Below are 24,599 nucleotides of genomic sequence, written 5' to 3'. Positions count from 1 at the left end.
AGACAGTAGGAGCCCTGGTAAATGGGCATGGTGGTCAGTGGCAAGAATTGATTACATGCCAGTAAAAGATGAGAAAAAACAATACAAAGATAATTAAAAACTTCAGGAGTTTAGGGCCATAGACAAAACGACATTACTGTTAGAGCTCTGGGCCTCTACACGTGCTAATTACTCACTCACTCATCCTTTTATCCATCTGTTCATCCATCCATCCATCCATCCACTCACTAATGTGCAAGGCATTGTTGCAAGTCTGCTCATATGAAGTAGAGTAACCTCTGGCCCCTGATGCTTTGGTGCTCACATTCTATTTGAGGGAAGAAGTAACTAAAACAAGAATTATAATAAATTTAGGGAAAATCATGACAGAAACAGCAGCATGTAGTGTGATAAGTGCACTGAGTGCTCTGGGAGCACAGAATAGAGACATCATTTCTATCAGTTGGAGGTGTGGGAAGAGAAGGAGGTCAAGGAACTGGTAGGAAAGTATATTTTTGGGTGAGGAAGCAGATCACATGCCACATCAGGACCAGAATGACAAAGAGGACACTCAAGCTAAGCCATAGGTGCAACGACATCTAATTGTTGTAAACAGCTAAATAGGAACAAAAGCCTCAAGTGTGATGTGGGAGATACAACTCTTCTCAGCATGTATCTTAATAATGTCTTTTAGGGTTGGTCCTTGTGGAGTCTTTCAGCCACAGGGAGGTAGGTGGCTGTGTTAATAAAGTTTTTGCCCTATTTAGGGCTCTTTCTGAACAGTTGGCCACCTGGGTAGTATGATTTGAATATGTTTCTAAAAGTAGTTCTGCCTCCACACCTGAAATCCCACTGGTAATGATTCCTTAAACTATAGGAATCCTTTGGTCAGATTCATTATTTTCTAGGAGGTTTAACATGTTAATGTAAGAGGGATAGTTAACACAACCACTAATTTCATTTCTCAGAACCCCTAGGTAATGAAATGGCTAGCAGACATATTTTGATAGGGATCTGTGTGTAAGTATTAGCTGGTTGAGGGGACAGGAAGTTAGTGAGCCTTTATCAGAGGTGCTGCTATCTTCTGGTAAGGCTTCTGAACAAATATAAAGACTTGGGGTAACTAGCAGGGATTAATACAATAAAAAAGAAAGACCCAGAAAGTAGGAAAAAGATGAAGGGTCGATATGAGCCAGGATGCTATGCATGGATTAGGTGTATATGTGTGCTTTCCAGACAGGAGTCCAGATTAATTCCATGCATGGAACTGAGACCACAGTTCACACCTCTCCTGCCTTTACTGTCACCATCAAGAGTGAAGAGGGAGCCAGAGAAACTTACTCTGAAGCTCCCTCCAATATACATACGCGATCTCATTTTATATCACTTATCACAGGAAACCAGGCCCCTTGGTCATCCCTCATCTTAAAACTCTTAATTCCCATGAGGGTCTGCCCATGACCCATTTGGTCTCCTTATTCCAGTCTTTCCCAACCTAAACCCCTCTCACTGTGCCTTCAAAAATTCACAGTCCAGAACTGGCAAAACCTTCTGTCTGCCTCCTCAACCCCTTCTCTGAACTTCCTTCACCTTATTTTTCTAATGAAGGGTTTCTTTACATCAACACTATTAACACTTTGGGGGCCACATAATTCTTTGTTTTAAGAGGCTGGCCTGTGCATTGTGGGACATTTCATAGTGTTTCTGGCCTTTGTCCACTAGGTGTAGGTAGCACCTCCGTTCCAGTTTCTAGACTGTCAGATACCCCAGGGGGAGGGGACGTTGAGTGGTGTAAAATTGTCCTGCATTGAGAATGCCTCACTATGGGACTGGTTCACTCTCAGACACTTCTTCTTTTGAAACCGTCTCAAGGTATGGTAGCTGTTCCACTCCCCATCCCCCCAGCCCTTCTATAATTGGGTCTGAGGTAGAGTAGGTGACCTCTTTGTTACCTACTGTGATATCAGGCCATTCTCCTTTATTGCTCCCCCCGCCCCAAACATGTTAGCTTGGGATGGCATGCCATTAGATTACATCATCCTCAACCCTTCATTGTGGTTTCATTTACCGATCTGATATCATTCTGCCCTCATTTTCTGATTACTTTAGCTTTGGCTCACTGTACTAATTATTTGCAATTTTAGAACTCATCAAATGAATCGTCCATGACTCTGGCCCTCCTCTAATTTCTTGGATTCTTTTCCAACTATGATTTTGTCCTTCACCCTACCCTCAACCACTCCAATGCCACATCCTAGACAGTACAATTACCAATACCTGCAAGTCTTCCATGAACTCAATTTCATGTATCTTGTTCTCTTCAGTCACCACTTTATATTTTCTGATCCATTCACTCTAAAATCCTGAGTTACTTCTGGTTCTCTGAGAAGCATGTAACAAGATGGGATTGGAAGTGCAGGAGGCACCCTGGCCGGGTAGCTCAGTTGGTTAGAGTGCCATCCCAATATGCCAAGGTTGCAGGTTCGTTCTCCAATCAGGGCACATACAGGAAGCAACCAATGGATGCATAAGTAACTGAGACAACAAATTGATGTCCCCCTCTTTCTTTTTCCTCTTTCTCTGAAAAATCAATCAATCGATAATTTATTTTAAAATGTTGAGGAGGCTTTTTGGGAAAAATAATAATGAAGGGAAAAATAATAATGATGGAAAAAAGAGGAATTTGGAGAATGTTGAGAGAACCTTCAGACTCAAAGGCAGGCCCCAGTGGAGGAGAGAGGAAAGGAAGTTTGGCTAGGACGTCTTAGAGTATAATGCAGTTCTAATAAAGTTTTGGCAGAGCTGAATGGGAATCTTTGAGTCAAAGTTGCCTGACAGAAAAGCTCTCACTCTTCCAGGAATTGGATCTTCTTCAGTATTCCCACTGTCCTCGGCCATTGAGTGGCATCTGATCTTGAGAAGCTTGGCCTCAGTTCGTCGGGTGGCTATACTCCCTGTTCTTGGAGCTCTGACAGGTGCCTTCTCATGGCCACCGGAGATGCCTGTTCCAACAATCCTCACTCTTCTTCTCCCCATCCCCAGTCTGGAACTCATCTATCTCAATCAATACAACCCTATCCTTTCAAAAAACCTGGGTTATCCTTTAGTCTCCCTTCATTCTCTCTCCCTATATCCAGTCTATCAGGAAATACTGTTTGCACTAACTTCAAAACATCCCCAGTCCAACCACTTCTCACTACCTTCTTTGAGACCACTCAGGTTTCAGCACCTCCATATCTCATCTGGATTACTGCTATATAGCTACCTAAATGATCTGCCTGTTTTTACACTTGCTTATAGTCTGTTATCAATAGGAAAGTGTGATCTCTCTAAACAGATTCAAATTATATTATTCTCTATGCAAATCATTGCAGTGACTTATTATTTCAGTTAAAAAAAAAAGAATCTTTACAGTGGCTCATGAACACCCTATGACTGGCCTATTTCAACCCCCAACCTCATTACCTACCTGGTCTCAAATCTCCCCTTTTGCTCTGCTGAATCCGCTTGGCCTCTTCGCTATTCCTGGAACATGACAAGAGAAATTTCATCCTTGACCTCTTCCCTGACTATTCCCACTGCCTGAGCTCTCACAGATCCACTTCCTCTAAGTCATTGCTCAGACGTTGCAATTGCAATTGCCCCTCCAGCTGCCCAGTTCTTTCTTATCTTGCTATGTGTTTTCTTTTCTACCTAGCAAATATCAGAATCCAATAGTGTATATAACTTCTTTATGTTTGTCATTTATAATCTATCTCCTCCTTGCTAACATAAAGCTCCAGGCTAGCAGGTATCATTCACTGTTTTATTCACTGATGTATCCCCAGGATTTAGGACATTATCTGGCAAAGTAGGACTCAATAGATATTTGTTGATTTAATAATGAGTGGTAAATTAAAAGTGGTAGATTTATAAATCCTGTCTTATGCATCCCTGTGACGGTGGTGGCTGCCACTTAGCTGTCTTTTATAGTTTTTCTTAAGGCTTTGTAAAGGCTTCATTCATTCACTTACTTATTAAAATCAATTAAGTGTTTTACATTGTTCTGATGAATGAAAATAATTGAAAATAGATTTTTTATAATAGTAAGCACAATGGGCTTGAAAGAGGAGAAAGCGCCCTTTTGTCCAAAGGTAATTCTTGGGGAGCTGCTTCCCTACCTGAGGCCCCCTAAGGAAACTGCTGTAACGCAGCCTCTGCTAATGATCTGAGTAGCCCACAGCAGGTCCAAACACTGTAATATTTTAAATTTGGTGTTTTTACACTGGTTAAAAAAGTCAAGTGTATTGAGGTCAGTTGATTATTAATTATGTGTTCTTTTTAAATATTGTAAGAACTATACCTTACTCCTCACCCCCTCTACCCACCCTTCTACACAGACTTAATTTTGAGGTTTGAAAGATAATTTTATTTCCAAAGTAGCTAAAGTATAAAAATATTTTCTGTATTTTAGAAAGATAAAAACACTAGTGTGCTCTGTAACCCCTAACCATACTTCTCACTAAGGCTTTATTTAACACCCAAAGCTCACATAAAAGGGGGTTTCTTTGCCCCAAACAAAATGGGCCACAGCAACTAAGGCACATCTGTCCACACAGGTGAACAATCCCGATTGATCACCCAGGGAAAAAAACCTGCTGCCGTTGGTGCTAAGTGAACTGGATAGCAAACCTGCCTAGACACTTACATGCTGCAAAAGAGCATCCGCTGTTTCTCTGCCCAACCGCCCAGGCACTGTTTTCAGTTTTTAGGTCTGAACCTCAAATTCATCTGAGAGCAAACAAGCATGGGCCAAGGTGTGCTGTGCCGTAGGCAGTGGCTTTCTGTGGGTAGTCTCTGGGCTGAGGGCTAAAGAGAGCCCTTAGTCTGAGCCCTGGCTTCCCAAACAACTCCTCAGAGGGGTACACGCCGGGCAAGTGCATCAACCCACGTTGTGTGCTGTATGTTGTGTGTTAATATTTGTTTCTTGTTTTGGAAAACATAGTACTTTTTTCTCAGGCTATAATCCTGAAAAGGGGAAATGTGAATGTGTGTTCCACCAAGGATGGTTACGTTTTCAAATATGAGTGAAAGGATTGGCACTTTCCTTATGGATAGGCAGTGAGAGGTCGGGGGTAATTACCAATCTCTGAAGCTGCAAAGAAGTCATTTCCCATAACTGGAGTTAGTCTTCTCTTCAAGAAGGAGGGAAGGGGAGGAAGCTAGTCAAGTTATTTTTATAGCTCATTTGTTTTACAACCTGTTGTTGCTAATGACAACTTAGCTGGGAAAGAGAAAATGGAAGGGAGAGTTGAGCTTTGTTCTGGCTTCATGCTGTGCATCCTTGCTGCACTAGGAAATGGTAGCTTCACTGCATCTTCGGTGATGTTTAGGCTGAACCTCACTTGTTGTAGTGACAGAAGCAGGATGATAGGAGGAGAGAAAGGGCTTTAGGGTTGGCCTGACCCGGATTCAGTCCTGGCTCTGGCACAGGCAGTTGTGACCAAGTTTTGTTCGCATCTCAGTTCCTATCCATGGGCAATATAATATCTATTTCATAAATATTGGGGAGAATTACCCTATTCAAAAAGCATTAAAACCATGGAAAACAATGATGTGCCCTTAGTAAGGTTCCCATAAAAGTAGTTTGTATTATTTTTAATACAGAGGAAATGCTACAAATAATTTACAGTAAATTATGTAAAATTATTTGTAGTGTTTTTATATACCTCCTTAATTCTGATTTAAACTTTTCTGAATAGGTTAATGACATTTTAAGAATGTGGAGGACAACTTTCTTTATGATGTCCCCAAATGATACATTGTTAAACTCATTCTCTAGAAAAACAAAGGAACCCTGACTTGTATCATTTCCCAATTTCTATGGCGTAAAAAAAATTTTTAATACCATGGTTGACTTCAAACTACCAGCATTTTAACAACCACCTCACAAGAGTTCTAAATATTTACAGTTGGTTCTTGTGAGGCTGTACAGGTCAACACTCCCTTGAGATGTCCTACCTAGAGAGGTAAGTTACCAGAGATTCAGTCACATTTATTTTCTTTCTTCTGGGCATGCAATTCCTAAGAAGCAGAGAGAGAGAATAGAAATTTAAATCTGTTTATCTAGTGCTCTTGCTTTTATTCTATTCTATCTGCCTCAAATTGGGATCATAAAAATGAGTTGATAAGTAGAAAGTAAGGGATTTCTGTCCACATGTATTAGTTGTTTTATACAGAAGAGCATAAAATTCTCCATATCTGCACACACTTGCTAATACTTGACATTACCAAATGTAAATTTTGTTGTTTGTTAGTGTTGAGAGGTAAAATTATACCTTATTGCTATAGTTTATATACCTTCAATAACTAACGTGAAATCAAAATAGATGGCCCCATGTTTTCAAACATTAAATGAAGCACAAAAGATATGTCTCTGTTTAAGTACGGAATCAGTTTTAATTGAAAGCGAACTCTGAAGTAGAAGTAAGTCATTTGGACCTAAAAATACTATCCTTTGTAAAGGATCTATGTTGTAAATTGTGTTTCTCTTTGTTGATAAGGAAAGCCAAGATTACAGAATATTTATGACTTGGAGAGCTAAACAAAGAATATGCCTGATAAATAATCAAACTGAGACAAAGACTGAAAATGTGTCTCTACACAATTACAGTTGTCAGAGAACTTGTGTGAGGGTTTTTTCTTTCAACCAGTACAAAGAGATAAGGACTCCTTTACTGTTCAGTTATTTCACTCCTCATGTAAGCTGTGAAACTTTGTTTGTCTGAATGATGAAATGTGATTAAAATTATGAAACAGCCAACAGAATAAGTGGTGTAAAAATAATAATATTTCATGAATGCAACTGAAATAATTATAGCTAAAATTACAAACCTCAACCTTACTGTCTTTTAAATTGATGAAACATCAAAACAGCATCTGCCTTTTGAGATGACTTCCTTAATAAGTTCTCATTCTTTTATGAAAATTTATAGCAAAATGCTATCAATAGTGTCAAAATTTAATCATTATAAAGAACTCGCTTATTTTTGAAACTAATGAGATTGAGCATCTTTTCAAATGTTTATTGAATATCTTCCATGTGAAATTTTTGATTGCTGCTTAATCAAGATGTTGATCTTTCTATTAGAATTGCAAGAATTCTTCATATATTCCAGACATTAATTCTTTGTTGGTTATGTAAATTTTAAATATCTTATTCTTATATGCCTTTTATTTTTGTTTATGATAACTTTCCTTAAAAATATTCTAAAAGATCATGTACAACAATTTATAGCTAATACTCTTAATGATAAAATACTTACTGTTGTTCCCTTAAGGCTGGAAACAAGGCAAGGCTGTGTGCACTTCCCACTTCTATTAAACATCACATTTGAAGTACTAGTAAATGCAGTAAAATAAGAAAAAATAGAAGCATACTGTTAGAAATAAAATAAGTAAAACTGTGTTTATTCACATGAAACATTATGGCCTACATAAAAAATACTGTGGACTCCATAAAAATGCTATAGAATAGTGACTTTTAACAATGTTTCAGGATACAGAATCAGTGTACAAAAACCAACTCTATTTCTATACTTTAGCAACATGCAACTAGAAATAAATTAAAACAACTGTATCATATATAATAGCTTTTAAAAACAAAATATTTAGTATAAATTTAACAAAATATGGGCAGGATTTATATACAGACAATAGCTAAATGTTGTAAAAAAGGAAATTTTACCTTTTGCGATGGTATGGATGGACCCGAGGAACATTATGCTAAGTGAAACAAGCCCGTCAGAGAAAGAAAAATAACATATGATTTCACTCATGTGTGGAATCTAATGAACAAACTGAACTAACAAGGAAAATGGGGATAGACTGATAGGTGGAGAGCAGGTGACAGCTGGGGAGGAGGTTAGGGGTTAGAAGAATATTGAGCCAAAGGAAAAAGGACGCATGGACATGAACAACAGTGTGGTGATTACTGGGGGGTTGGGGAGTATTAGGGGACTAAATGGTAATGAGAAAAATACAATAAAAATTAAATAAAAAAGCATGCTTATATATATGTATATATATATAAAACACAATATATGATAATATAAATGTATACTGTTAAAAGATTTCATATAAATAACCAAAGATAACCTAAATAAATGGAGATAGATTCTGTTTACATGCATTGGTAGTTTTAATATAGTAAATGTGTCAAATTTCCCCAACTTGATCTATAATTATAATTTAAATCAAAATCCCAGCATAACTTTTTAAACACAGAAAGCTGATTCTAAGATACATATGGAAAGTCAAATAAAGTAAAATAGCCAAAACAAGTTTTAAAACTAAAGAGAGCTTGGGGTCACAGGTTCCCAGATTTTAAAATTTATTACAAAGTCTTAGCCACCCAGAGAATGCGGTGGTGGGGAGAGTAACGGAGCGCGATAGAAAGCACATGAACAAACCTCTGCACACACAGTTAAAGGTTTTTGATAAAGGCACAAATTAATTCAATTGGGATCATTCATCTTTCAGAAATAGTGATGGAACTAATGGACAACCATTTGCAAAAGAGGAAACATTCACTCACTTTTACAAAAATTAAGTTGAGTCAAAGACTGAAGTGTAACATTAAAAACTATAAAACGCTAAGAACAAAACTGAGAAAAGCTTTGTGACCTTGAGCTAGGTCAATAGGTCTTAGAAATAACATCAAAAGCATGATCCATAAAAGAAAAAATATATATAAATTGGATTTACCAAATTTTAAAAAATTTGCTTTGCCAAAGACAACGTTAGAAGAATGAAAAGATAAGCTACAGAGTAGGGTATTTGCGGTCATACATCTGACAAAGGACGTGTATTTGTAATATACAAAAGACTCTCAATACTCAACTATAAGAACTCAAACAGCTCAGGAAAAAGCGAGGCAAAGATAAGAACAGACATTTCACCAGAGAAAATATTCAGAGGCAAATAAGCACAAGAAAACATGCTCTGCACCATCAGTCATCAGGAAAATGAGTTCACATACGTGGGATATAAAACTGAAACTCAGAGATGTGGACAGACAACAGTTTGGTGGTCACCATAGGGAAGGCGGTGGTAGAGGGTAAAGGGGGCCAAATCTATGGTGACAGAAGATAGTTTGCCTTTCAGGGGTGGGCACGCAGTGCAGTGTGCGGATCATGTGTCACGTGCACAGGAACCCTAGATGACCCTATTGCCCAGTGTCAACCCAAGAAATTTAATCTTAAAAAATTAATTAAAAAAGAAAAACTGCATTAAAACCACAATCCAAAACCACCATATGCATCTATGAAAATGGATTAAAAAAAAAGACATTATGAAGTGCTTGCAAGGATGTGAAGCAACTGGAAATTTCATACATTGCTGCTGGTGGGAACGCAGAATTGTACCGCTACTCTGGCAATTTCTTGTAATTAAACACACACTTTCTCTATGATTTTTACAATCCCGTTTTTGCTATTTATCCTACAGAAATGAAAATTTATGTTATGCAGAAAACATGCACAAGGGCTTTGAGCAGCCTCGTTCATAATCAGCCCAAGCTGGCAACACCCCAAATGTCCTTCAATAAATGAATGGATAAACAAACTATGGCTCATCTCTAATGGGATATTCCTCTGCAATAAAAAAAAAAAAAGCGTGGGCTATTGACACACACAGTAACATAAATCTTCTCAAAGGCATTATGCTGAGTAAAACAAGCTAATGTCAAAGAAGTTGTATATTGTCTGATTCTATTTATATGACATTCTTGAAAAGGAAGTACTGGAACAGAGAGCAGGTCAGCGGGTGCCAGGGATTGGGATGTGATGTGTTTGACTATAAATAAACAGCATGAGTGAGGTTCTGGGGGACACTAGAGCTGTCCTGTACCCTCATTGTGATAGTAGTTACACGAATATAGCCATGTGGTAAAACTCCTAGGACTGTACATCCAAAGGAGTGAATTTGACTGGGAGAAACTTTAAAAATATGTTTTATTAGAATTTCTACGTGTTTGTAGTAGTAAGAGGTGATCAGGGCAATTTATTATGTGGCATTAAGTCGTATTTTTATTGCTTTTGTAGTAAGAAAATGCAACACAATAAAAGGTATTTTGTAAACAAAAGGCAATTATAGGGATTGTGCTTCAAGGAAAGAACCAAACATCTAGGTATGGAGAGGGGATTTTATTAAAGAATAAAACCCCTGTGTTCTAAATTTCAAATAAGAATGGACCTTGAGTGTTTTGTAAACCTTATAGTGACTGGCATAGAGCCTGGCAGATAATAATCTCTTAATAAATACTTTTAACCCCATGTTTTAATAAATGATTGTATCAATACAGACCTGCTGTCAGTGGGAGGAAAGGGCCAGATACATAATAAAGAATGTGCAAAGCTTGCTGGATTATCTGTGCCCATGCGACAGAAAAATTAAAGCCATCAAATCTCCTGACCTTCATTTTTTAAAATTCTGTACTGCATTCTCCTTTCTTTCTATCAAAACGCTATTCATTGCTTACAGTTCCGATCAAATTTTATCTCTTCCAAGCAGTTTTTCATGGCCTCTCCACCTCATTTTCATCTTTTCTTATTTGACTGCTAATAACTTCTACTCTGATGCTGAAAGGAACCATAAAGGCCCTTGTATGGTATCCTTTGTAATGTAGATATGTCTTAGTGCTCTCAATGTATCGAAAACCGCGCATGATAAGAGCCTCATTGAATATGTTGTGTTCTTTTCTGAATCCTCAGCACCTACCTTCTACTAATGGATCTGGAGGGCATGATTGATGTCACTTCAGAGCTGTTGCCCCAGGAGGGTCCTGTGACCTCACCTCCATCTTGGCAGGGAATGTGGCTTTGCAGAAGTGTAGGGGTTGGTGGTGTAGGAGGAGAAAGTTGAGGTGACTCATGTTGGCTCAGAATCTGACAGGGTGGCATCAGAAGCTTCCTGGGCATCACTGAGGCTCTGAAGCTCCATTATAAGCAGAGCTGTGGTACCCAGTATGGACTCTTGCCCTGGGAACAAATCCTTATTCTAATCACCCATTCATTGTACAGGAAACAGTCCATCCATAGACAAATCCACTACCGCAGCTCTACAGGGACAAAGAAAAGAAATTGTTTTACTTTAAATGAGAAAAGGTTAGATTGTACTAGGTCCTTTGCAAAGAAAATTTGTTAAAACATTAATGGAATTAATATAATTAATAGATATTATTTTCTATAGGGGAAAAGTAAAATTACGGTTTTCCCTTAGGTTTTGCTTTTCCCTTCAGACAGTGTTTCTAATTTAAAAAAAAAGATTTACTATCATCAAATTGATTTAATCAGTAGATTTAAATGGTGCTTGACATTGAACCTAGTGATTATGACTTTGCTATATTTATGCGTTTAGCACATTTGCACTTGGTACGCTTATTAAGCACAGCAAATAATTTGCAGCAAAGTCTGCTGAGTCTTTGCAAGCTGGAGGTCTAGAGCACGCTTCCTGTCTTCTCCCTCTTGAGCATCTCATTCTTTCTAAGGCTTAGTGTATACAGCTTTACTCGTGTTGCTGAGGTGAGCTGGAAATGAGCTTAATTCCATTATTCTTAGCAACACTTCCTGTTTTGTCTTGTTTTGTTTTTCCATCAAAAGAGTACTTCTGCTTGGGGAATTTTAATATATTCTATATGGGAGAGAAGAAAGATGAACATTTATATCCTGTGTTAGAAATAGACACAACTCTGTGCTCACTAAGGCTTTCATTAGATAAGAAGAAGGATCAATAGTGAAGCAGAGAAGTGGCTGGAACCTGAGGTGCTGATTCTGACCAGTTCCTCTTTAAGCCCCACCCCTCACACGAAGCCTTTCCTGACAAGGACAGCTTATTCTAGAAATGCACAGTACCCTGCAATTTAAAGCTGTCTTATATTGTCTTATAGCGGCTATTTTTCACTTGTTTATAATGATGTGAACTGGTCTTTGTTGGGACAGGAGGTATGCTATTCACTTTTTTTGTGTGTCTCCCAAAGACCATGTTGTAGCAAAAGCACTCAGTGGGTGCCCAGTAATTAAATGCTTACATTTCCCTGAAGAAGAATGCTTGTGTATTCCCCAACACTGGCAGAAACATAGATAGTAGTAGATACTCAAAATGTTAATTTCTTGCCATTCAAAAAAGAAATATATTTCCTCTAGCTTGACCAGAGGTGCTGTCCTTTTGACCTAAAGCATCTCCACAGTTTTATATGGAGAAAAACTGTCACTTTTGACTCCATGAAATACTATGTTTCCACTGACCTTATTGGCTTTGCCTCGTTTTAATGGGAATATAAACAACTCCGAAAATCCAATAATTTTGGCTCTTCCACAGAATCAATATATCCAACAACTGCCTTCCTCGGCTGACCAGCATTCACTTCTCCAGCACAATAAGGGGAATGGAGAAGATGTGTCTGAGAGCCTTGCTAGCAAGTAAACATCTGCACAGGGCCATCAACAGACCTTTCTATATAGCCTGTCTCTTTCTCTCATTCTACCTCCTTGTCCAGCAACTGGGCAGTTGTGGCTTCTGAAACTGCGTTCTCGTAATCAGTCCACTTGTGGTGTGTTTTTCTCTGAAGTATCATTGTTCTCCCTGAACTCTAGTCTCATAAGGCTGGTGCAGCCCTGTAAGCAGCTTGCCTCCCTCTCCTACATCAGGGGTAACTCACCCTTTCCTGATCCAGTGGTACTGATGAGTTCCCTGCAGTCTTATACTGTTAACATGTGGGTAACAAAAAGGATTTCCTCTTCCTTGGGAGTTCTGATGATGGCAGGTGGCCTGCTATGGGCTGTGCTAGGGACTGAATGTTACTGTCCTTTCAAAATTCATGCATTGAAACCCTAATCTCCAACATAACGGCATTGTGTGACCCAGTGGCAAAGCTGACATACACAGCATGACCGTGTGAGTGATGTTCTAAAGAAGGAGAGCCCTTCCTGATATCTGTGTGCTCCAGAGCTAGCCAGCCCTGGAGCTTAGCATACCTTCCACCCCTTGATGTGAGGGAAGAGTAGTTTTGTATTGTTTACACTGTAGCTTCAGCGTCATCGCAAGATGTCGATTCAACACGGGAGGAGACAGATACCATGTCACTCCCGAGTCGGACTGCACAGCCATTCTCGGCGGTGCAGATAGACTCTGAAGAAGCTACACCATCGTCTCTCGAGACGGACGGCTGCCGACGACGACGACGACTGCTTTGAATGGGGAGGTTCTATGACTTGAAGCTGAAAGCATGACTGGTGCAGTTGGTTAGGCAAAGGTTGGTTGTTAGAGCTTCTGCTTTACCTACCTCAAAAGGCTCTAGTGAGAATTTGATGAAAGACATATTCTTATAATAACAATTGGCCCAGTACCTATGTGCTATGGAACAGTACTAGGCAGTAGAGATATAATGGTAAATAGGTTTCCTGTCCCCATGAAGCTTATCTCAGGGAAGAGACAAGATTAAAAAAATTGTGTATGTAGTTATTTCTTTTCAATAATAAGTGCTTTTGAAGAAGAGGAGAAGGGGCCATACAAGGGTATAAGTAGTAGTAACTAATTCAGTGTATCATCCTGGGAAGATTTCCCTGGAGATGTGGTTGTTACTTTCAGATCTGCACAAGAAGAGAATGTTGGATCTGAAAGCACTAGGATGTTCCAGGTAGAGACAGAGTGAGTGCATGGAGTCCCTAAAGATTGGAGGAGAAAGAGAGTTATCCTGGCTGGAATAATGGGAGCGAGCCGCAGTGTGCACCACGGGCATGTGCAAATGGCCTGTTAAGTGATTGGCACTTAGCATGGGTTCAGTTATAGCAGCTCATAGAACTAAAACAATATGATAGGAATTGTGGGTTTTGCTTTACTAAGAATTACAGAATAAAGCTGGAAATTGTTCCTAAGAGGTTTAGATGAGTAATGAATATAACATTCATTATAGATTATTGAGAAAGATAACTGTCTTAGGGCAAACATTACTATTCTTTGAAACATGTGCCATCCTAAGCCAGATATGTTCAGGGCCACTGACACAGCCGTGGCCCTGTACCAGATGGACAATGGGTCAGACAGGTACCTGTGGACCTACTGCCACCCCCTAGTCCTGGGTCTCTGGCCTGGATCTGCAGTGGCAGCTCCAGCCTCCTGTCCCAGGTTTGTGGAAGGACGTAATGGTGTACCAGGATGGAGCAGCCCCAATGCTTTGTAAACTTGCAGTGTAGACAATTTGTGATGATGACATTCATACTTTCTTGCCTGCTTTCTAAGAGCTGTGAGTTCCACATGTGATATGAAAAATGATCTATTGATAAGTGAAGAGCAGCCGTAGCTCAGGAGGAGGGAGTGAAAGGAGAGGCTTTAAAGTGGGAGAGCAGGAGGGTCATGTTTATTTTAAAGATATTTACATAATCAGAGCATACTTCTTTTAAGTTTTGTGCCAACATCTATTGCTCTGTGTTTTTAGATGCTGGCAGTTACCAAAAAATGTGAAGTGATAGAGTGTTAATTTTTAATAAATCCTCAAGAATAAAGGCAATAGCTCATCCATGAAGGATGACTGTGTTTCTTTCACTTATAAAGAGACCTTGATAATATATTAATGAGCAGCATAATGCTTACCCTTCAAGGGTGACATGCTCCATATATATGCAAAAGCCACATCACCCAACACTGAACTTTGGATGATGTCCAAATGCCCTCCCTCTCTCCTGGTTGTGTGCCTCTCATATCTGTTTGCTAGGAGCTTGCTCTGGCACTGCTTAGGTATAAATAATAGTGTCTGGAGGTTAAAGAATCCAATCACGTTCTACTGATTGATCAATTAATCAATTTCAATTGATTAGCAGAATGTCCTATTAATTCCATTATGATGTCTAAAGGGGAAACCATAGCAGTTAAACAAAAAGACATTTGATAGTTTTTGTGGTAATTGAATTTGTAAATTTATTAGCGTTCAGTTGTTTACTTCCAATGTAAGTAATTAATATTTCATGTTACTCTTTTAAATGGGAAAATGCTTATGGGATCATTTTAATTAAGGAGCAGATATTGGTCTGAAATGGAACCCCTAACGCCTTCAGTCTGTAATTGGCTAATTCCTCTGTTTTCAAAGATGATGCATTCTGATTATGTTTGTGTTTCTCAAAAGTCTCATTTCCGGGAGCAGACAGCATAGGATCTGTGCTTAGATGCCAGCTGCAGAGAAAGCACCGTGGGTGCAGAAATAATGCCAATCGTAGCAGTAGCATGCAGTAGACATGGCGGCCTGAAGACAGAGACAGATTCATTGAGATAAAGGCAGAAAAGTTAAGACCAGTCCTGGAGCTGAGGCAGAGGAGGAGGAAGGGATGTTGATGAGGTCCCAGGGCAGGGTAGCTGGCGGTCCTGTGCCGGAAGTCTTGGAAGGCTTAGTTTGTAGAATGGACAGAGGCTCCTATGACCCAACAGCAAGGAGAGGGCTAGGTCTCGATCTTAGAGGTCTTCTAGCATGGCACATGGAAGAAAAGCTTTCTCCCTGCTGTAGTTCCTGAGTTCCAGGGACCCCTAGGAAGTCACAAGGCTGTGAAGGGCCTAAGGGCCAGGCTACTCAGAACCCAGTCATTTGGAAGGAATACATGCAAGACCTGGTGAGTGGGGTCAGTCAGTCAAGGAATGAGCTTCATGTGCATGAGGCCAAAGTAAGAAAGGAAGGAAGGCAGAGGACTCTTGTTTCAGGAGGTAAGGAAATCAGCTGACCAGCCATAGACACCTTCTGAGGGGTCAGACCGTCCATGACTTGTTCAGGTTACTATTCCCAGTGTTTTGAACAGTGCCTGGTGCATTTTAAGCCCCCCAAAATACAAGTTAATTCAATATGGCCCATTGATGAACTAGGGCAGGGGGTGGGGGAGAGGGAGAGGGAGAGGGTCTGTCTTAGTTCATCTGGGTTGCTCAAATAAAGTACAACATGGTGGATGACTTGTAAACCACAGACATGTATTCCTCATGGCTCCGGAGGCTGGAAGTCCAAGACCAAGGTCGTCAGATTCTTGTGGAGATCCTCTTTCAGATGACAGAGTGCCAAGTTGGTGCTGCGTCCTCACATGGTGGGAGGGGCAAGTGAGCACTGATGCCCCTTTTATAAGGCGCTCACCCCCATTCATCACCCTCAGGACTTAGTCACTCCCCAGAAGCCCCAACTCCTGACACCATCCCCTTGGGGATAAGGTTGCAACATATGAATTTTAGGGCAACACTCTCAGGCCGTACAAGGGAGTCCAAGAGAGGGTGTAGACAATAAATAACTTAGCGTGGCTTGTATGCTTTTGTTGGCTTCTACAATTATCTTTAATTTTTTACTGCTCAGAATCTGCCTTATAGGGCAGTATTGCTTGATTTCTACTTGGATCATTCCATGATATTTCACAATTGGAGACAAAAGATTTAGGGCATGTATGCATATTGTATGAATGAGCATTCATTGACCAGACAACAAGTATGAGTGACTGATATCAGGTAATTTCTGGGTTTTAGAGAATGTGAAAGTAGGGAAGAGGGGCAATAAAAGGGTAAAAGAGCTTTGGACTTTTTAAATGGTCATCATTACATGATGTGGGGTATGAGTCAAGGAGAGATGCTCTAAGACTGTCAGATTTCATATATTTTTAATGGACCAGCCGTATATACCTTTAATAGAAGTTTGGATTTTAAAGTTATTCTGGCACATAGTTCAAATTCTGCTTGTGGTGCTTTCCTATTTGTTATAGTTTTATTCACAATAAAATAACTATTATAAGTACATTTTTAAAGCATCGTTTTTAAATAAAAATGATCTATTACTAATACTTCTTTCATTTGGCCAGGACAAAATGGAATTCTTATTAGATAAAACATAGGACAATTGCCTGGAGTTTTAAAGATATTTCCAAAATTTAGATCCTTTTTAGAAAATTTATCATAATTTTAGTAAGTTGAGATACTCAGTACTTTACCCTTCTGGGCCTCATTTTTCTTGCCAGCTAAATTATAGAACTAAACTAGATCATCTTTTAGATGATGTCTAGCTCTGACAGCTGAGGGGTGGAGTCTACAACGGCATTGTCCAATAGAAAAGCATTATGTGAGCCACAAATATAATTTAAACTTTTTTAGTAGACATGTAAAAATAAGAAAGTTGAAACTAATTTTAATAATATCGTCGGCAGCCGTCCGTCTCGAGAGACGATGGTGTAGCTTCTTAAGAGTCTATCTGCACCGCCGAGAATGGCTGTGCAGTCCGACTCGGGAGTGACACGGTATCTGTCTCCTCCCGTGTTGAATCGACATCTTACGATGACGCTGGAGTGTCCTCTCCAGAGAAGCTGAAGCTACAGAGCCTGGGCAGGGTGATATGGAGGATCTGCTGTTGCCCATGCAGCAGACCCCCCTCTCTTCGCAGCTGAAGGATCCAAGGGAAAGACGGAGTCAATACAGCTTGGCTTCAGGTGCGCCGCAGGAGTTGCCGGTGTTGACTACAACGTCAAACCGCCTTAGGGACTCCGGCTCCGGATTTTCTGTCGGGGTTTACTCCCTTAGCCTTTCCCCTGAAGAGGTATGCCGCAAGGCAGCGGAGGTTTAATAATATGTACATTGCTTAAATCAATATATCCAAAATGTAATTTCACAGCCAATTTAAAATTATGAATGAGTTATTTCACATTCTTATTATACTAAGCCTTAGAATTTTAATCTTTTACACTTAACAGCCTATCTCAGTTCTGACAGCTTCTTTTCAGCCACTCGACAATCACAGTGAGCTCCATAAGTAGCCAGTAGCTACTGTTGTTATATAACTCAGGGCTAGAGTATTCAGCTAGGAAAAAAATCCTTCACTAGGTAGAAACTTTCTTATCAACATGTACAACAGATGAAAGCTTTTTTAATGGAGTCATTTAAAAGGAGCTACATTATTAATTAAAACAATGAGTTTGACTGAGTTATGTGCAGCCTGCTGAATTTAACTCCAGCGTAGCAGGGACTAGGATCTACTCACTCCCTTTTTCCTTTGCTTATCTGGACCATCTGACCCCCAATTGGGGGGTGAACTCTCTCTTAGGGGTCTGATTGCTTTTCTGCGGGCGCACAGGTGGGGGCCACCATTACCATAGCCCGAGAGTCCAGGGCTTCGGCAGACGGGGAGGCAGCAGATGCTCCTCTGCTCTCTCTGCCTCACCCCAAGGGCCTTCTCTGCCCCACCTTTAATCCTGTGTTTCTCCTCAGCGACACCGACCGAGGACTGTTGTGTGTACCCTTGTCAGCAGGTGTAGGTGTACTGTGAGTCACGTAGAGGTGGTGGTGAGAAGTTGAAGATGAGTGACATGTAGGGCTGTTTTCAAAGAGAAAAAAAAAAAAAAAAAACAGCAGGAGTTTCCCCATGGTAGGGTTGCAGTAATCCTCTTAAATTTGAATTTCAGATAAATAACAGATTTTAGTATAAATATGCCCCCAATATTAGACAGGACATTATTATTATTATTTATCTGAAATTCACATTTGTCTGGTTATCTTATTTTTTTTTCTGACTCTGCCCGCCTTTCCTCATGGATATTTCTTCAGCATTTGGTGTCATCCCTTAAAGTGTGAGCCTCTTCTTCAAATTTTCTGGTCTTAGTCTCCACTCTTCACAAAAGCCCTTTTGTGCTTTAGCTCGTTCCTCTGCACGGTATTTCCTTTCACTCATCTCTGGATGCTGCAATCCACTGCAGTCTATTATAACCACATAGTTGGGAGAGCTTTGATGGCACTTTTAGTGGGAGTGGACTCTGGAGTTCAAGGACCCTTTGGGTAGGTACTTGTTTCAGTGTGAATTCAGTATGTCACTTCTTCCTGCCATCCTTCAGCCTTAAGTCTTAGTCTTTTGAGGGAAGTCCCTGAATAGCACACGCACACATGCCAAGAACACCCCAAACAATAATAATTCTGAGGGACTGTTTGTCTAAAACAATAATAAGGAAGGGAAAGAGTATTTTCCTAAATTTAGCAGTCCCTAAAGAGTCTACTTTTGAAACGAGGAAAGAAATTTTTATTGATTTACAAAACACTTGAAATTCTGCTTTTCCAGTCTCCATCTCTCAAGCTTTGATCAGCGGTCAACCCGAACCAGAAAACAGTGGTGGCCTAGGGGAGTGCTTGGACCAGCGGCAGTCACCCTTCCCATGGGCAGCTTCCTGCCTCCCCAGCACCTGCAGCTGCCCACCTTCGCGTACATACCTACACCGAGGTGGTGGAGACAGCAGTCATATTAAAGTGTATAGCACTTTTTCCTTTTTTTGTTCTGGTACACAAGGAATTGTTGGTCATTTTACTCCCAAGTAGAGGGCCAGAATCAGGTTAGGTTGCCTTTGTATTATATCCAGGACCAATTCCAGGCATAACTGAGAAGTCGGAGACATTTTTATCTCCCCTCTTCAACTCCTTACATTCTTTCACATACTGCCTTCATGATTTTGGCTTCTGAATACCCTCCTCTGTCCCATTATGACTCAATCCTGATATGTTATTTACAAATAGTCAAAGTGTTAGTGGATAAAGACTTTAATGATAAAGAGTTTGCAAACTTTTATATCATAGGCATATCTCTCTATTCATGCCTCAGTTCATCCAAATCATAAAATCTCCTTGAGACATGCTGAGTCTTCTGAAGGAATTAAGTTGCTAATTAGAGTTGTATCTTCTGAACCCCATGGTGGCCTTCTTTCCACTATGCCACGTCTGAGTCCTGTCTCTGACTGTCACTATTATAGTACCACGTCTCTGGCTTTTCTGCATCTTCACCCAGATGCATGACAGCATGATTCCAACCCAGCTTCCTGGGTTCCCATTGGGTATAGACATGCTTGAAATGAAGAGCTGACCCATCCTCCTCTGAGGTTTTTTAAAAAATTTCCTTCAAGCAGGATATGTTTTATTTGCTAATAATTCTTCCAAGTTCCAGTGATGTTCACAAATTTATATGGATTTCATTGAGTTAAGTGTCTCAAGTTTATTTTGCTTATTACCCACACTTCTTCCATTGCCACAGACACTCTATAAAGTTATTATATTTATTCTTTGATTCTCTTGTGTTGTTTCCTTTTAAGAATTACTTGACAGCTCCTCCATCATTCCTTTTTTTGTTTCTACTTCATACCAGTAACCTCTAAGGGCAGCATTTTATAGTGCAAGCTGGACATTTTCTCCTTCTCTCAAGTTTCAATTGAAGTCTCTCTTTATCATATTGTCATCTTCTAGAAAACATATTCTGCTCAGGCCCCATGAGATAAACTCTATTCCTTGCCAAGAGTGTTTCACTTTGGTGTCATGAGTCATGATCTAACCTCCCCCTCCCAACACACACACACACACACACACACACACAAACCCATATATTCTTTGATGCCATTTCTATGGCCATCTCTTTATTACCTCAGAACCTCTAGGTGATTCTAAAGTCATGACCCTTAACTGGGAAAAAAAGGTGAAAAACTCACCTCTAGCCATAAGCCCCTTTGTTTCTAGTCTAATAATTTGTAGAAATGAAAGACATCTTTCCCATTTTTAGTAGAATAATTTGATCTTCTATCACTCATATATGGTACAGATTTCTGCTGTAATGATGATTCAGTCAAAGTTTTTAACATGATTATATTAGAAGTGTTGTACATAATTAATGAATATGAGCTATAGATTCTAGATGGGTAAGAATTGAGGTTAAGGTATCCTTATATATGGAGTTAGTCAGATCTGATCTGTGGTTGAATCTGGTTTGGTTTGCTAACTCGTGAAATCCTATAAGTCTCATTGAAAGATAAACCTTATTGATAATTGTAATTTGACATTAAAAAATACATTTGGTGGACATGAGGGGGGTAGTAGCCATGAAAGCTAAATTGCAGGTGGGTGAGATGAACAAATACCTAGCCACCCCACCCCCCGTGCCAAACAAAAAGCCACTGTAACTGAAAAACTTGCTGGCTTGACTATGGGACAAGGGCAGTGGGTTGTCATAAAGTACCAGATAGAACAGAAAGTGTTATTAGCTCAATTCTCCGAGAGGAACTCATGTATCCAGAAAAGAATGGGACTCCATGATAGTACTAAAATAACCCTATCATTGTAGGGCATAGAAATTCTGTGAGAGTTTATGAAGGGGAATTTGTTTGCCTCTTAGATGGATTTGTCGGCACCAGAAATCCAGGCATAGCAGTGATAGAAGAAACTATAAATAGGAACATGAAAAACATATATGTCAGTGCCATCATATGAAGATACAGATCCCTCCCCATCCTCCGCCCCCTGCCATTAAAGCTGTAAGCCAAGCAATGACAGACCATATCAGAGATGAATGAAAAAGAGAGCCCCTGGAGCAGAAAGAAAGCAGGGGTTACCATGTTTTAAAATGTACCCAGGATACATTTTAATCAGGTATGGTAAGATGACAAAAACAAAGACAACTGCCTTTGAAAGAAGAGTTTATTACTCACAATTCCTAAGGGGAGGCAGGACACCATGCCTCCCAGGGCCACACAGGGGAAGTACCAGAACTGCTTAGGAGGTTGAAGAAGCAACGAAAAACCACGGGCATGAGGCTTTTTACTGGAGTGGTGGGAGGTGGTTAGGTGGAGACATTCTCTATTAGGCCAGACACAAAACACAGATGTTGAGGTTTGTAGTTGCAGGCATGTAATATGATTTTCATGTACTTGCAAATGCCCAGGGTATAAAAAAGAGGTAAACAATGTGGCCCATTAAAATTACCCTGTGACACTGGATGACAAATCATCTGTTACAGAGGCTCAGGAATGAGAATTATGGCAGGGGTGTGTGGGGCTGGCAAAACCCCTGAAATTATCTTCTGGAGGGTGGGCCCCTTGTAGTGCAGGCTTCCCCTGTTAAGTGAGTGTAGTAGGAACCCATCTGTGTCAGTACACCAGCTGGTGTTGTTGTGAGAGGCTGCATTTGGCTTCAGTGAATTTTTTGATGACTCTTTTGACACGTTTGCCTGTTTCATGGTGGGTGATTTAAGAGATAACCTGCCCACAACACACTGAGTGTTCAGCAGTTTTTTTTCTTTTTTTAAAATTAATTAATTAATTATTTTTTTAATTTTTTTTTATTTTTGGTTTTTCAATTACAGTTGTCCCCTTTTCCCCTAATTTCTCTCCCCCACCCACCCCACCCCCCCTCCCACAATAATATCCCTCCCCGCTGTCCATGTCCATGAGTCCTTCACGCAGGTTCTTCGACTAAACCCTTCCCTTACTTATCCCCCTTCTCTCCCTCTCCCCTCCCCCCTATTGACTGCTATTCTGCTCTTTGTTCTATTTAGTTTCTTTGTTTGTGTTGTTCTTTAGTTTCCTGTATTAGGTGATATAATATGGTACTTTTCTTTCTTTGCCTGGCTTACTTCACTAAGCATAATTCTCTTTAGTTCCATCCATGTTGTTGGAAAAGGCAGGAGTTCCTTCTTTCTTTCTGCTGCATAGTATTCCATTGTGTAAATGTACCACAGTTTTTTGATCCACTCATCTACAGATGGGCACTTAGGTTGTTTCCAACACTTAGCTATTGTAAACTGTTCAGCAGTTTTTAACCCAAAATGGCATGATCCCCATGTCTTACCCTCCGTTTTCACTGGCTCTCTCCTGAGCAACTTTTTTTTCTCCAAGTGAAAAAAATTTCTCAAAGGGAAATATTTTGCTGATGTGGAAAAAGTGAAACAGAAAAATAGCAGAAGTGCTAAAAGGCATCAAAACTGGTGAGTTCAAAAACTGTTTTGAGCAGTGGAAAAACATGTCTTGATAACTGTATTGCATCAGAAGGAGAATACTTTGAAGGTGACTGAAGTTTAAATATGTAAAAATAAATGCGCAAATTTTTATAAATAAATACTGTTTTTTGGGTGGTTCCCCCCCCCCTTGTACATACAATAACATGCAAATTAAGTGTGTGACCAGCCCTACTTTGCTGTTTTTGCAGATATACCAGGAAAGGCAGGGGCTGCGAGGATTTTTATTAAGTGGCCTTAAGGAAAACTGAGACCATCCCATTTTTCAGAGAGAGAACATTTTGGTTATCCTTGCAAATGTGAATTAGCAGAGCCTTGATAAGTTCTGTTATTTAATAGACTTTTTTTTTTAATCAACTGGGAATCCTGATGGATGAGTACCTACTTTTCAAAAGTAAAGCCATCCTGGCACTAAGTTAGTAATATAAAAATTAAGGCATTTCTGTCCTGAAGACAAAGATAGAAGAAGGAAATAAAAAAATGATTATTTTATAACTTGGTAAGCCTGCCAGAATATGCCCAAGAAAGAGGATTGTGGTTTTTTCTTCCATAACAGGGTTACCCAATATTATAAGTAATGTTTTATCTAAAATGTTCATAGATAATTTTAAATAAATATAAATTGGTACACAATGAAGAATAAAATATGAATTAGAATGTTCTTAGACTAGAAGACTATGTCATGATAATGTGAGTTATCTCTAAAGTAGTGGAAAATGTTAACACAATCTCATCAAAGATACTAGCCTTTCATGGATATGAACAAACTGTATATGAACCTAAAATTGAATAATAATATCCAGGAATAGCTATAGAAACTGGACAAAAAACCAATATGGGTTACTATAAACTGAATGGTTGCGTCTCCCCCAAATTCATGTGTTGAAATCCCAACTCCCAATTTGATGGTATTTGGAGGTTGGGCCATTGGGACATGATTAGGTCATGAGGGCTGAGCTCCCATGAATGGAATTAGTGCACGTATTAGAAGAGACCCCAGAGAGCTCCCTCACCTTTCTGCCTTGTGAGGACACAGCCAGAAGACAGCCATTTATGGACAAGAAAGTGGCTTCTCACCAGACAAGGTATCTGATAGACCTTGATCTTGGATTACCCAGCCTCTAGAACTGTGAGAAATAAATTTGTGCTGTCTATAAACCACACAATGCATAACAAAATATAGCAGCCTGAGTGGACTAAGACAGAGTGATAGCCAGATCAAATATCAAAATGTATTATGAAACCTGTAAAATTAAAATGGCATGGTTATGATCTATGAGTAAATAAAAAAAATCCAGGGTGCAGAATCAAAATTCTAGAAACAGACAAAATGCACTTGAAAGTTTTATATATAATATTGTAACATCTCAAATCAGTTGGGAAAATATAGATTTTTAAATACAAGGTTTTGGGACAATTAAATAGGCATTTGAAAAAAATTTGTTTCTCACATCATATATTCAGATAGGTTCCAAATAACACAGCTTTATAAATTTATACCAGTCTGATAACAGAAAAAAACCACACCATCAACAATAATAAGTATACCTATCTCTTTTACAAGAGACTTAACTTTTATATAACCAAATGTAATGTTTCAGTGACTTTGATGATGTACAGTTTTTGTGAATTTAAATTTCTTTCTTCATTTATTTTTATAAATACAGAAGAAAAAAATATTCATGTAACCAAAAATAAGTATATACAAGTGTCTTTATAATTTGGGAGTGGGCAGATTTGGAAAAGTCCTTCTAATGTGATTGACAGAACTGTATCCTTTCTAGTCTCTAGGAAGGAATCTGTCCTTTGCGTTTTCCACTTTTAGAAA

Source organism: Furipterus horrens, unplaced genomic scaffold (assembly GCF_987537825.1).
Source record: "Furipterus horrens unplaced genomic scaffold, mFurHor1.1.pri manual_scaffold_8, whole genome shotgun sequence".
NCBI classification, from domain to species: Eukaryota; Metazoa; Chordata; class Mammalia; order Chiroptera; family Furipteridae; genus Furipterus; species Furipterus horrens.
The sequence above is the reverse complement of the archived record's forward strand: the minus strand, read 5'-3'. Positions refer to the sequence as shown.